Source organism: Aptenodytes patagonicus, chromosome 7 (assembly GCF_965638725.1).
Source record: "Aptenodytes patagonicus chromosome 7, bAptPat1.pri.cur, whole genome shotgun sequence".
Classification (NCBI taxonomy): domain Eukaryota; kingdom Metazoa; phylum Chordata; class Aves; order Sphenisciformes; family Spheniscidae; genus Aptenodytes; species Aptenodytes patagonicus.
The window spans coordinates 21,178,036-21,191,551 of record NC_134955.1 but is presented as its reverse complement, the minus strand read 5'-3'; the positions used below and the strand labels follow the sequence as shown (position 1 = coordinate 21,191,551).

Below are 13,516 nucleotides of genomic sequence, written 5' to 3'. Positions count from 1 at the left end.
ATCACTCAAGCTGCATCACACGCTAATTGCAGGTTGAAGTAACCCACTTTTTCCCCCCATCCTCAACGGCATGAAGATTAATTAATGTTTCAATAGACTGCAAATGAACCAGAGGCAGAAGGCCAGCTCCGTTTTTCCCTCCCACGGCTGCTGACAGCGGCAGAGGAGGTGGCGGCGCAGGCTGGGAAGCACAGCCTTTGTTGCACCCCAGGGGGAGCACTAGAGGTTTTCCCCTGAGTTGCCTTTATTACCCTTCTTCTGGAAGAGATGGAAACCGACCACCAGAAGAGCTCAAAGAGCTAAACCCCACCTTCCTTAGTGCCCAGAAGAGAGTTGAATGCCAGAGGGTGCACTTCTTCCCCATTCCCTCCCAGGAAAGACAAGGTCATCCACACAAAGGGGTTGCTAGAACAGTCCTTGTGCCCCTGGGTCTGACCTGAAACCTGCTGAACCCCAGCCACGAGCTTGGGGATGGCATGAGCTTCTGGCTTCAGTGCTTGCCAGGATGCTCCCTGGCAGGCGGATGGGTGAGGTGCTGCGACCACTACACACTGGTTTGTGCTGGTGGAAAACTAGATTTACAAGCCAGGTAGCTGTGCCAAGATGTTATCAGCTTCTGTCTCCCTGTCATGCCTTTGTCTGCCCTCACTGTGGGGACAACAAAAGGCATCTCGGGAATAATCTATTGCCCTTTCCCCAGCAAGCAGGACCAGGCTGTCCTACTCAGCAAGATACACACAAGTCCAGAAGAAACTATGCAAAATGGGGCTGAGAAAGCCAACAGCAAACACAAGTGAGAAATGCATGTGCATGTCTTTCCACAGAAACAGTGGAAGACTCCTGGCGTGGAAGGTACGTCCATTTGGGTGTTTGCACAGACTCAGGTCTGCCTCCTTTTTTTAGGGGAGATAAAGGCCCTTTGGCCTTTGTACCAGGGAGGGAGCACACAGTGGTGCCGCCTTGCCCCTGCCACTTGTGGGCACAGCTGGCATGGACCCAGCAAGTGGAGGTCTTGTGTCCTGGGATCTGGGGAAGTTGAGATGTGTCTCTGCATTTAAGATGACTTCATTTTAAAACTAAATTTACGCACATAATCCTAGAGCAAACTTACAAAAGGATACTTAAATTAAGCTCAATTAGTGTAAGCTGAAAGCTTTGCCGTTTCCCCCTGTAGCAGTTTCCCTTTCTGTCCTCTCTGCTCTCATGATGCCTCTGTGCATATACTTAATTGCAATTAGAGACAATAAAATTTTCAGGGTAGTGACAGGTCTTTTGCTAACTTGACCATGCGATGCCTACCAGCAAATTCATTACATAAATTCAGCCATGGCGATCAAAACAGTGAGTCGTAACCACGTGCCCAGCTCCATTTGTTGCACTGAGAGCCTTGTTTTAACTCCTACTTGATCCATTGCTGGAAGCCATTTGTTCCTTGAGCTTGTGTGCTACTTGAAGTAAGGTTTTGTAGGGGGAGGAAATGCAAAACTTGGGTCATTCCTGAAGAGCCAGTGGGCTGATAATGCACTGGGAAGCAAAAGCATCTGTGGAGCCAGGGTGGAGAACCCGACCCTGTGGCTTAGCTGATGCCTCAGGAGCAAAAAAAAGGGAGCTCAATAAACAGATGCTGGTAGCATGTGGCTGGGAGCTGCAAGATGGCCAAGTCAGCTTTGGGCTCCTCAGCAAATACAGGCAAATGCTCACCCTGACTTGCATGTGTGCATGCACACAGATGGATGCTCCATGCTGTGGCAGCTCATTATAGATTCCCACAAGAAAGCCATTAGGGGGGAATTTTTAGCTGTTCTGATGTGGGCATCTTGTATTTGTAAAAGAAAAGCTGGTCTCTTTGTTTCATGCTGGTTTTATTTTTTCGGGGGGTGGGAGTCATTATAATGAAATAGTGCTGTGAGTATATGTGTAATATTTTATCCTTGTGTATACAGTCTTTCACCGTGGGTCCCATGAAAATGGGGCCCCAAGAAAACGGGGCTTTCCAGACGTGTTCATCAACCACTGCACTGCATTGACCTGCAGAAAAAGTGTGGTCGGGAATTTTTGCCCAACCCTGCTTTTCTTCTGCATCTTCTGCCTCACCCCGTGGCAATTGTTGCCTGCCAGTCTGCAGAGGGCGATGCAGCATCAGTTTGACCAGACTTATGGTCTTTCTTTAGTTTTCCATCATCCCGAGGTTGCCCGTGGCCACCAAGATACTGCAGGGGTTGAGATGAGGCCAAAGCTAGAGGGGAAAATGAGAGGACCGAATCGTAGACACAAATGTATGTCGCAATACAGTGTCTTCATGCCGACTGCATAGCAGCTGAGGAAATAGGATACTACGATGGATTTCACTTTCCTGTTAAATCCTGCTGCGTAGGAAGACTCGAATAATTTGTTGAAGCTTTGAAGACCATTGTAGCAACAGCTGGTTATTTCATGAGTTTGTCTGGGACTCAGAAGCCTGAGTGTAAATCAGCTTTAAAAGGCAAGAATGAAATCTTTAAGCTAAAAAAAACCTAGCAACCATACACTCATCTGTTTTTCAGACTTCAGTTTGCATGTTACCATTGCCATTTTCTGGAAAGGACTGGTCCACTGCCAGTGGAGACAACTCTTTCTAGTCTCCATGAGACTACCCATGAGAATTCATGGGTATTTGTGCCAAATAATCACTTTCAAAAGCCACTGCATCCTCTCTTCAATCCAGTTCTTCTTTGGGCTATTGGGAATTAATTGGGAATTGTCTTATTTAAACATCCATGCTGCCTATAAAGAAGGGTAGAAGGGGTTAGAAGGTAGTGGGGTTAGAAGGACTTTCAAAGACCTGCAGGAGTTAAAGAATAAAATAGACAGGACTTGAGCCTGGGGTACAGCATGGCTATAGATGCACAAAAAGACCATAGCTAAGTAGTGCTGCTCTGCAAAAATCTCTGCACGTGAGACTTATTCAGACAAAAAGAGTTTCCCCAGGTTTATTCTTTTTAAAAGGAGACCTAGTAATATTAAGGCTTCTTACTCTTTCTGAAGATGCGGTTTAATGGAAGAATGTTGCAAAAGAATTGGTCAGTCTGGAAGGCACCCACTGATGTTTTCCACCGTGCCCTAGGTCCTGCTTGGGGATCTGATGAATGTGCTGGGAAGTCCCCTGGCATTTAAGTGAGTGGGCTCCAAGCCAGATCTCTTCCTTCATGAACCACCCCAGGGCTTGGGTGTATGCTCTGCGAGGGGTGGGCCTACCCCAGGCCCACTATGAAGGTCTAGGGATGGGATGTTTTGCAGTTTGCCCAGGCCTAGGCTGGGGGCTGTGAGCAGCTTGAAAGCTGAATTCCACTCTTTGCCATTGAAATTTGTCAGAAAGGTCATTTCCTCACACGTGTAACCAGAGAATGTGCAGAATTGTTTTCCAGCTTTGGTTTCCAGTTCAGATTGTGACTGGGATAGAAACGCCAACTGAGGTATTCCTATGGGGTTGGTTTTTTTTCATGATACACCTTCAGTTTTTAAAATCTGCTCTCTTTTTCTTTAAAGCATTTGATTATTCCTTGTGGCTTGTTGCAGTAGAATAATAGCAGAATGTGAAGAATTTGAATATTTGCCTGAACTTTGCACTTGGATAAATTCACTGGGCAAAATCTTGCCATTTTTTTGACTAAATGGCACGTATATCAATGCCTCCTTGAGGTATTTTCATTCCTTCTCAAATTTACTAAAGGTGAACGAGTGTTTCAGCTCTATCGGAGGATCCCAGAAGAGGGGATCTCTGGGGCTCTCCAGCTCCTGGATGGGATGAGCAGGTGAGGGCCAGGGCCAGAGCTGTGGAGGGAAGCACCAGAGGGAGTGGGTGCTGCTCCCTGCTGTGGGCCTTGTCCAATATTAAATGAGAAAGCAAAAGGCCCTCTTGCAGTGCTGCGCATACAGCACACAGTGCTCTGCTTGCCTTAACCACAGGTTAAGCAAATGTATCTTCAGGAATTTTAAGGCAGCCAATAAGAATTTAAGGAATTTTTAAGAAAAAAGCGAAATGCATTGGTGGATCGTAAAGGCAGAGCGTCTGCGGCCTGGCAGCCGAGGGGAGAAAAGGGTATGGAGAATGCGGGCATCGATCCCGCTACCTCTCGCATGCTAAGCGAGCGCTCTACCATTTGAGCTAATTCCCCTCCCTGCTCACAGGGGCTGCCGGCACAAGTCTATTCTCTTCTCGCGAGATGCCCTGCGGCGCGGACAGTTACACATCCTGTTCGGGGCTCCCACTGCGCCTGCGCGGGGGCGCGCCGGCTGGGGCTTGGCGGCGGCGCGCGGCGGGCCGGGCTGGGCACTGGGCGCGCGCCGGAGGATGCGCGGCGGGACCGGGAGCTCGCGCCCGCCCGCGCAGCGCCCGGCGGTAAGGACCGGAGGGGACACGGAGCGGGCGGTGCATCGGGACGGGACGGGAGAGGAGAGGAGAGGAGAAGGTTTGAGGTGGACGGGCGTGCGCGGCGGGGTCCGCCCGGGGACACGGCGGCGTGCGGAGCTCGAGGGGAGCGTGCGTGGGGAAGCACCGGGAGGGGCGGGTTGCAAAGGGCATGTCTCTGGGGGCATCGGGGGGGTTGCAGAGGGCTGTAGGCGTGGGGGCATCGCGGGGGGGGGCGGTGTGCAGAGAGCTGTGTACCGGGGGGGGTTGCAAAAGGCTGTGTGCCCAAGGGCATGGAGGGGGGGTTGCAAAGGTCTGTGTGCACGGGAGCATCCAGGGATTTGCAGAGAGCTGTGTGTCTGGGGCACCCCCGAATGGGAAAGCATGAGATGCGAGGGGGTGTCCAGAGGGCTGCGCGAATGGGGGCCTCGGGAAGGCTACAAAGGGCTTGGTGTGCACGGGAAAGCATTTTGGGGGGTGAAGGACTGCAAAGGGCTGTGTGCTTGGGGGGGGCTTGCAAAGGGTTGTGTGCCAAGGCGCGGGCTGTGTGGAGGGTCAGAGCATGCGGCTGTGCACCTGGCAGAGACTGCCAGGGGACCGGGGGGGTCCTTTGAGTCAAAGGAAGCCTCAAGGGGGCTGCATTGAGGTCAAAACAGAACAAAACAAAAAAAAAACCCAGAATCCTGGGGTTTTTTTCCCCCCACTGGATGAAGTGGTGCAGGAGCTGCCCATGATCACCTTGGTTGCTGTTAGGGGAGGCTTCACCTTCCTGGTGGCCAGGCATGCTCCTTGGGGGGACAGGGTGGTGAGGCTTCACCTGCCCTCCCCAGCCCTACTGCTCTCTGGGGAAGCGTGGGGTGGCACAAGTATGGCCTGGGTGCCCAGTGGGCAGCTGGGGGAGCCCCCAAAATACCTGCTGCCTGGGACGTAGCTGGCAAAGCTGGTGGGACAGCTGGGCTTGGTCCCTGTGGGTGGCAGGGGCAGTTGGAGATGCGACAGTTCAAGTGCCTGAATTAGCGAACCGGCTGCTTGCAGTTGGTTGCCCCCCCACCTTGCCTTGCGATACCTCCTTTAAAAACAACACCCAAAAAAGTGAAATCTGGCACCATGGTGAATCATGAGATCTTTTCCCTCAAGAAATGGTTCCATTTGCTCTTGTGCCTCAACTGAAGTTGAGTTAAGAGCAACATCTCCCCGTTGGACAAGGAAGGTGATGCTCAGTCTGGAGCAGGGATCTTCAGGTGCATGTCGAAATGGCGGATGAGGGCATGTGCTGGAGCCTTCTGAGGAGCTGCATTGACCGGCCAGGATTTGGTGCCCCATTTTTGGTGGGGAAAAGGGGATGCACTCGATCAAGGCGTGTGTAGCAAAGCAGGTGAGAGCGTTGGGACCTTTCTCTGTCAGCACTGTGCTGAGAAAGAGGAGGCTATTCATGGGCTTGACGCTTTAATTTAAAGCTGTGTTCAGCAGCAGCGATATCCAGGGTTTAGTTAAAAACCTGTCTTTCTAGTAAAGGGCTTGCCTTGTGCTTGGTCACTTTTCTTCCCCTCTGAAGTTCTTGAATAAGAAAAGGCAAAACCGAACAGTGGAGAAGGCCAATGCAAAATGCTTTCTAAACCAAAATGATTACAAAATCGCTTCTGTTCTATAACCTCGGTGGTGACTGCTTAACACCTTGCTGTTTGGAGAGCAGCAAAGTCCTGGGCTGAGCTGGCAGGGCTGCAGGCAGTGATACCTGTCCCCAAGTTACCGCAATTCACTGAGCAGCAGGGAAGTTGGAGAGAGTGATGGGACCTGCTGTGGCTTTTGCTCCATCGAGCTCCTGGGTGCTTTACACTGTTTGCTTTGCTGCAGTACTTTTGTACTTCTACCTTGGCTGTGTTCAAGCCATTGTTCTGTTGGCTTCAAAACCACTCTCTGCTCAATTTTACACCCTTCCTAAGGGATTTGCCTTAGTTCTTTCTCTAATGTACAAGTTACCTTTTTTCCTGGATGCATTTGCTGAGCTAGCCTCCCCCAGACTGTGAATTCCTGATGAAATACTCCTACATATCAACAGCTTTACAACTGAAAAATAGATTTTTAAAATTATTTATTTCTTTTCCTTGACAGGTTCTGGTCTGTGAATGGGCTCTGCCTCTTGCAGAGATTGCTTTATAGCTTTTCTGAATGATATTTTATCGAACTACTTGGAATTTTAAATTTACTCCTCTTTTGTCCTTTTCAAAGCACTAATATGTTGCATCTTACTTTAAAGGGCTCGTGAAGCATCATCTTAGCTCTTTGGAAACTGTCCTTATTTTCATTTATCGTTTTCATGGTTGTGAGCTTCCTTCTTGGTTTTTTTTTCAGCAGAGGGAAGATTGGCCAACAAACATGTTCTGAAAGACACATTTATCTTTTAAAAAAGCCCCAACAGTGACCAAACAAGCAGGCAGCCGCACCCATCCAGCAGTATGATTTCTTATCTTGGAGCTTGACTCATAATTCTGACGGCTCCTTACCTTTATCGTTATTTTAAAAAGAAAGTAGTTTTCTTAGCTAAGCTATTCCCCTGGGTGCCAGGCTGAAGAGCACTGCATGTGTGTCATTTCTTTTTCTGATGTCCTCCTGTCTCTTTTACATCTTTTACATCACCTTGAGTTGCAGGACCCCATAATCTTGCCCATAGGCTTCTTTTTTTTTTTTTCTGATATGCAGAAAATAGGGAGATGGTTGAGAGTATCTGCTGCTGGTGAATCTCACCTTCGATGCAAGCGATAGCGTTTCATCAGCTTGGTTTTGCAAAACATCGAGTCGACTCTGTGGAGCTGGAAAAAATGTTTCAAGCCTGCGCTTTGCGTAGATGTTCTCAGATGTGAGGTTTCACCGCCTGGGTGTTACATGTGTTTTTCCTGTCACGGGGCAGTCTGCCTCCCTGAGAGGCAGACTTGCTCTCTTGCTGAGAGCAACTGGCAGAGCAAATGCAGGGGCAGGGGGGAAGAGAGGACTGCCTTCAGCCTTGCTTTGTCAGCCCCAGCCACAGTCTCCCTCATTTACTCCTTGTGTGGTTTAATAACAGGGTTGTGCAGGATCTTTTCTCACAGCAAAAACTTTTTTTTTCCTTTTTTTTTTTTTTTAGAATTAGAATCGCACCAAAGAGTGTGTGTTAAGATTGACTTTGAAACTCAAAGTCTGTTAGTCCTTCACAGTCACGCTGGAGTAATTCCTGTGCTTTCTGCCCCTGCAGTTTAATTACAGGAGAGAGTAGTTCAGCTCCCACAGCTCAAACTGTTGTAAGGGCATGTCTGTAGTCCGCAAATAAACGTTCCCCTTACTATCTTCTCCTTGCTTTGGCAGTGCTGTGTACCTGGGTCTCCATATCTGGGGCAAACACTGTTCAAGTGCTGGTGAATCTCCATTTTCTCCTTATGCTACCTCCTTGCCAAGGACAGAGAAGTCCCTTTGCAGGTGACTGGAGAAAAACCCATCTAAACAAACCTACAGCTGCTCTGTGCGAAGAGCAGTCCCCAGAGATGCTGAAGTTGCAGTGCTATCAGTGGCGCTTTGCGGTAGGGTTGCTTGCTGCATCCCTTTAGCTTTCGGCAGCCTGTGGCACTCCCAGTTGTCTGTTTTATTGAGTAGTGCAGGGGTGGTTTAAGGGACTGGTTCATGCCATGCTGCAAATTGCTCAGCATGGCAGTGCAATAGCTGCTGTGTGATGGAAGGCAGTTTTCTAGCACATGCAAGATAATCTCCCATGGTGATGTTAGCAATCTTGGCTGGTTTGCTATGTGATGCCTTCCCATTTTACATAGCAGTGGGTATTTCTGAAACAACTATTCAGACTCGAGTGTTTGCTCCATGATTTTCGAGATGGGTGGGTGCTCTCCTTAGCTGTGGGTTTGACACCCTCACGATCAGGTATTTGCAGAGGGATCAGTGCAGATTTGCCTCCCTAAGTGTCTGCTTGAGCACCAGCCGTACTTCCCAGCTCAGCATCCCACCGGGTTGCTCGTGCGTGTGCCATCCCCCTTTGCGCTGCAGGAGAGCTGAATTGGGGTTGGAAGAGAGCTGGCAAGAGGCCTGGGTGTTGCTAGAAAGATATTGATTGCCCTGGACAGTTCAGGTTTGTTTCTTTTGTTTCCCTGGCTCTCGTCACGGGGTCGGACTTGTTAGGGTGGCAGCTCTTTGGAAGATGGAGAAACAGTGCAGGCTTTGCGGGTTGAGGCTGGAACGGTGCCATCCCAGCCCGCCTCTCTGAAGTGTTAAGTCTGAAGCAGCCTGCCTGGTAATTCCATTAATGGGAGCCTAGTGCCGGAGAGATAAATGTAATTCCAGGGTAAAGCCGACGCTTGGGCTCAAATGGAGAGGATTTGCTGGTTCTCCCGGGTGCACCGCTATGAGTAATGTACTCCTGTATTACCCATAGATGATGTTTAAAGTCTAGATGTCAGCGTAAAGACGGGGTAGTGATAAAAAAAAATTGCTGCTAAATCTGCGTGTGAAGAAATCCTTAGCTCTGGAGCCTAGCTGTCTCTTTGCAATGGGTTTTACCAGGAATAAAAGTTTCCTGCTTAACCCTGACATACAGGATGACACAGACCTAAGCAGCCAGCCAGTTCAGGAGACAGCTTGCATGGGATATAGCCAGAACGAGCTCTCTGCATAATCAGTGTAGAGCAAAAATGGTACCCTGTGTATATCACACCAGAAAGCTTGCAAGCACATCAGAGCTGGCCACCACAATTGCAAGTAGCACAAGCTCCTCCACATTTTTGGGTGGTGTGGTCCGCACTTGAATTCAGAGATTACTGTCTCAGACAGCTGTTTTCCCAGTTCAATTTCTGTTTTTTGCAGACCACATCTTCCTGTTTGCAGTTGTATAATACCTTCATGGTACCATCAGCGAGTCTTGCATTGAAAAGGAATGGTTAATTGGGATATTTTTAGCTCTCCTTGTGGCTCAGATCCTGGAAATCAAACACAGGAGCCAGCGCCGTTCAGCTTCGTGCAGAGGAGCTTCCCATGCCACAGGCAGCTGCCAAGCAGTTGTGTCTGGCAGGGTGGGAGCTCAGAGCGCCAGTGAGCCCTGGTGCTGTGGTAGCCCAAAAATCAAGCAAACAAGGCGCTTGCCCCACCTTTTGGAGCTCAGCGCAGGATTTTCCTTATGGGAAACTACTTGTCATCAGTCCAAGGGGGGGAAAAAAGGTCCATGAAGAGGAAGCAGGTGCTGAGGATGCTCAGCCCTCCGCGTGCACCCATCACGCCAGCTTTGCCTGGGTGTCTGTCGGTACAAATCTCATCTCCTTAGGACTTGGGGCCCTGCTGGCATCCTGGCAGCAGAATTAAAGCCAGCTTGCTCAGAAATGCTTGTTTGTTAGTGTATTCAGCAGCTTGCCGATGCCTCCTCTGCTGTGAGAGGTGTGGAGGAGATTTGCTTTTTCAGCAAAGTGGGGTGCACGCTTTGCCGGTGACCTAGGAGCAGCTGGGACAGCTGTCCAAAGTCCGCAACCTGCTCACGCATCTCTTACTTTTCTTTGCAGTAGGTGTGCAGATGTGCCTGGCTTCTTTACACATATGCTTTGGGCCAGCTCACTCGCCAGAAATCAGTGGGATCTCATTGGAACTCACCGCTTGGCTCAAGTTTTTAAATCTCCTGCCTCCCCTTCCTTTCAGTTCTGTTCCCTAATCAGTGAGGGTCATGCTTTGCGTGCCTTTCGCTAGCTGCTAAAGCTGCAGCCTGCCAGGTGCGTGGAGGGTGTGCTGTGGAAACCTGTCCGGCAGTAGCCTTGACCAAGTGTGTGAGAGCCACATCTGCTGCTCACCGCCATGGTGGCAGGATGTTGGGGAGATGCAGGTATCAGTCTGAGCTAGTGCAATTGCTTTTTTTTTTTCCCCCCAAGTTTCCCCCATGTGCATCACAGCTGACTACTCAAGTTTTAGTTTAGTAGCGTGGTTTTCTCTTCCCAAGACAAAATTTTTCAGTGTCTCCTTTCCTGCTTTCATAGCTCTGACATCTGATTTGGGCTTGAGCAGAGCAAAGTTGCACTGATAGTGAATTGTGTATCTTGTCAAACATTTCAATACAGGGAGGGAGCAGGTAAGAAAATGATCTGCATGTTTAGAAATTCAGTTTCTCGAGAAATGTTGTGTCTGTGGTGTCTTGTTCTTACTGTTTCTTTCTTCCCTCCCTCCTCAGTTCCATGAGTCAAAACTGGTTGTGAGAGCATCATTGTCTGAATGGGGGGGACTTATCAGGGATGATGTAATATGTTCGTTTCCTCTGGGTGGTAATAAAGTGGGTCAGAAGTGTTGCATGTGCTATTGCTGCTGATTACAATGCTAACCAGATAAAGTTACTGAAATTGTTTCAAAGCATCACTATTTTCTTTGCTCCCTGACTTGCTGCATGAGTTTCACAGGGAAACCTGTATCTGATCTGCAAAGCATTGATTTGCTTGACGGCTCTTCTGGCCTAGGCGCACGGTTGAGCCACCTTCTTGCCGCCTTGGTACAATAGTTTGGGTGGCCCAGCACTGAATTTGTTCTTTACCAAAGTATTTTTGAGCCACATCTGCATCCCCATCTGGTTTGCTGCATAGCTGACCAGGCAGCTGTACCAGCACAGCTGTGGAGGAACGGCCTGAGCTGCTGTGGACTGACGTCCATCACACCGCTCCCTAGGAGAAGGGGCTGGTAGGACCATCACTTGAACTCCTGGAGACTCCAAGCCTGTTTGCTCTAGATGTCTAGAGGCTGAGTAAATAGAGCCTGATAACATTGTCCTTCTGACTGTCTTGAGCTTATAGTGTAAATCCCACAGCAGGCTCTGCAGGTCGTGAACTGAGGATGCTGAGCAGCGCTAGAGATACCTTGAACAGCACGACATTTGGTGAGCGATGTTGCCTCAGTGCTGGGCTCTAATGAGACACCTGTTGAAAAGCCACAAGCAACTGGACTTGGCGTTAATTCATGTTGCGGTATCAGGGAGTCAGCTCCTCTGGGTCCTCTCTGAGTTGGAGACCATCTGACACTGTGTCTGGTCAACTTTGGGGCGTTTGAGGGGTGACCTGACGGCTGTGCTTTGGTACCTCTGTGTGGTGAAGAGATCTGGCTGGAGGCTGCTCAGGGTTTCCCATACTGTGGGAGAAAGATGCCATGAGATCCAGCGGGCGGAATTTGAAGTTGAATTGGGAGCGTGAAGGAGGCATATATAATATATAGCTGAGAAAACCAATAAGCTTCAGAAGACCTTAACCATTGAAGGGGTTGAACTTGTTTCCAGCTGACATGTTTAAAATGTGATTAGCTGCCTCTTAAAGTGGGGTGCTGTAATCCAGTTTCCGTGGAAAAAATTGCATGGTGCGTGTGTCAAGACAAGGGTTGGACTCAGCTCGGCAAGTGTGTCTGTTTCTTTTGGGCTTCATCTGTAAATCCTGTCATTTATTCTGGCCTTTTGCAGACCAGTGAGAGTGCAGGGAGCTTGCTTTCCTGCAGCGTTGCCCTCACCGTGCTTTTAACGTCCGAGGGTCCAGATGGAAATCATCGTTGTCCTACCCCCTTGTGCACCAGCGTTTGGTCCGGTGGTGGGCAGAGGCTCGGTGGCAGCCAGAGCTTTTCCCTCCAGCGCAGACTGGAGGGAACAGGAGGCAGACGGGGGGGGGGGGGGCGGGTGCCTGCCTCTCTTTGGCAGTGGTAGACTGTTGTCAGCCCCCTGTGTGTCTAAGGAAACTGTTTTCCAAGTCATCTGTTGGGATTTTACAGGGATCTCTTCCCTTACCTATTTCCTGCCTTGGGCATGGATGCCAGCTGGATCTCCCCTGACCTCTTCCTGCGGCATGTCAAAGCAGTTTAGTCCTTGGGGGATTAAGGAGTTATCTCCTTCAGGGTGCTGGATCTGGAACAGGGGCAGCTGGAAGGGACAGAGAGGTCCATCCCCAGAGAGGTCCGGCAGGAAGGGTGATTGCCCCTCCAGCCCTTGGCTGGGAAACACATCCCTGGTCTTTAGTTTGTGGCTCAAACAGTGCTGCTAGTCCATATTCTCTGACTTCTGGAAGTGGCAGGCTTTGAAATGAAAAGATTGGCTTAGCCAGTATCCTGCTTGAGCTGATAGAGCATGAATTTAACTCTTCTTGTTTTATTTCAAGAAATGATATTAAGAAATGAGCAAAAGAGGCTGTGCACCAGAGGCTGCTCCCGCTGCAGATGTCTGTTTGCAAAGCTGTGTTGCTGAGTGATTCCTTCTGGTGCTGCAAAGCCGGCGGGGAAAGCAGAGCTGCGGCACGGGCCAGGAGACCTCTGGGGAGGTGCAGCTGAAGGGCTGTCTTGATTGCTTTGGCAGCTCAGCTTTTGAGCCAGGCGTGGGCATTGCTTCCATCTGTTATCAGTGGTCGCTTGCGTCTTGGTGAGTGCAATGAGCTGCTTTTTCCTGCAAGCCGAGGAGCTGTGCTCTGCCCCAAGTCCTCGCTGCCAGGAGATGGCATGCAGGTAACTGAAAGGTCCCCGGCATAAATGTTGCATGCGTGATGGCTCTTGTGTCCTGCCTAGCTTCAGCCCTGTGGTTACAGCTAGCTGCAGCTGACTTCGAAAACTCTGCTTTGTAAAAAGTGGCCTGAATTAATCCGTTGTGATTTGTTTGTTTTTTTTCTTTAAAACTAAGATAAGATGAATTTCTGCAGAGGTGAAAGCTTGAGCTTTGTAATGAAATCCATGATTTTCTTAAGGATGCTTTGGGATATGGAGTGACTACATCAGTGGACATGGGAAGGGCTACAGATGTCGTCTGTCTGGACCTCTGTAAGGCCTTTGACATGGTCCCCCACAACATCCTTCTCTCTAAACTGGAGAGGTATGGATTTGATGGGTGGACTGTCTGGTGGGTGAGGAATTGGTTAGATGGTCGCATCCAGAGGGTAGTGGTCAACGGCTCAATGTCCAGATGGAGATTGGTGATGAGCGGCATCCCGCAGGGGTCCGTATTGGGACCAGTACTGTTTAATATCTTCATCAATGACATAGACAGTGGGATGAAGTGCACCCTCAGCAAGTTTGCAGATGACACCAAGCTGAGTGGTGCGGTCGACATGCCAGAGGGACGGGATGCCATTCAGAGGGACCTGGACAAGCTCAAGAAGTGGGCCCGCGTAG

General features: G+C 49.7%; 1 protein-coding gene and 1 non-coding gene across 7 annotated transcripts in view; one reads left to right on the top strand and one right to left on the bottom strand.

The window, feature by feature from the left end:
• Positions 1-4,081: 4,081 nt before the first annotated feature.
• On the bottom strand, positions 4,082-4,154 carry TRNAA-AGC (transfer RNA alanine (anticodon AGC)). Its single transcript has one exon. It is a non-coding gene; the product is annotated as a tRNA-Ala (tRNA).
• A 185-nt stretch (positions 4,155-4,339) lies between these two features.
• LOC143163271 (uncharacterized) overlaps positions 4,340-13,516 on the top strand; it is an 87,717-nt gene continuing 78,540 nt past the window's right edge. For 4 of the 6 annotated variants that reach the window (XM_076344286.1, XM_076344285.1, XM_076344284.1 and 1 more), the window contains exon 1: positions 4,345-4,378. The gene's annotated coding sequence lies outside the window, so the exon portion shown is untranslated. The other 2 variants (XM_076344282.1, XM_076344283.1) reach the window with 2 other exon arrangements.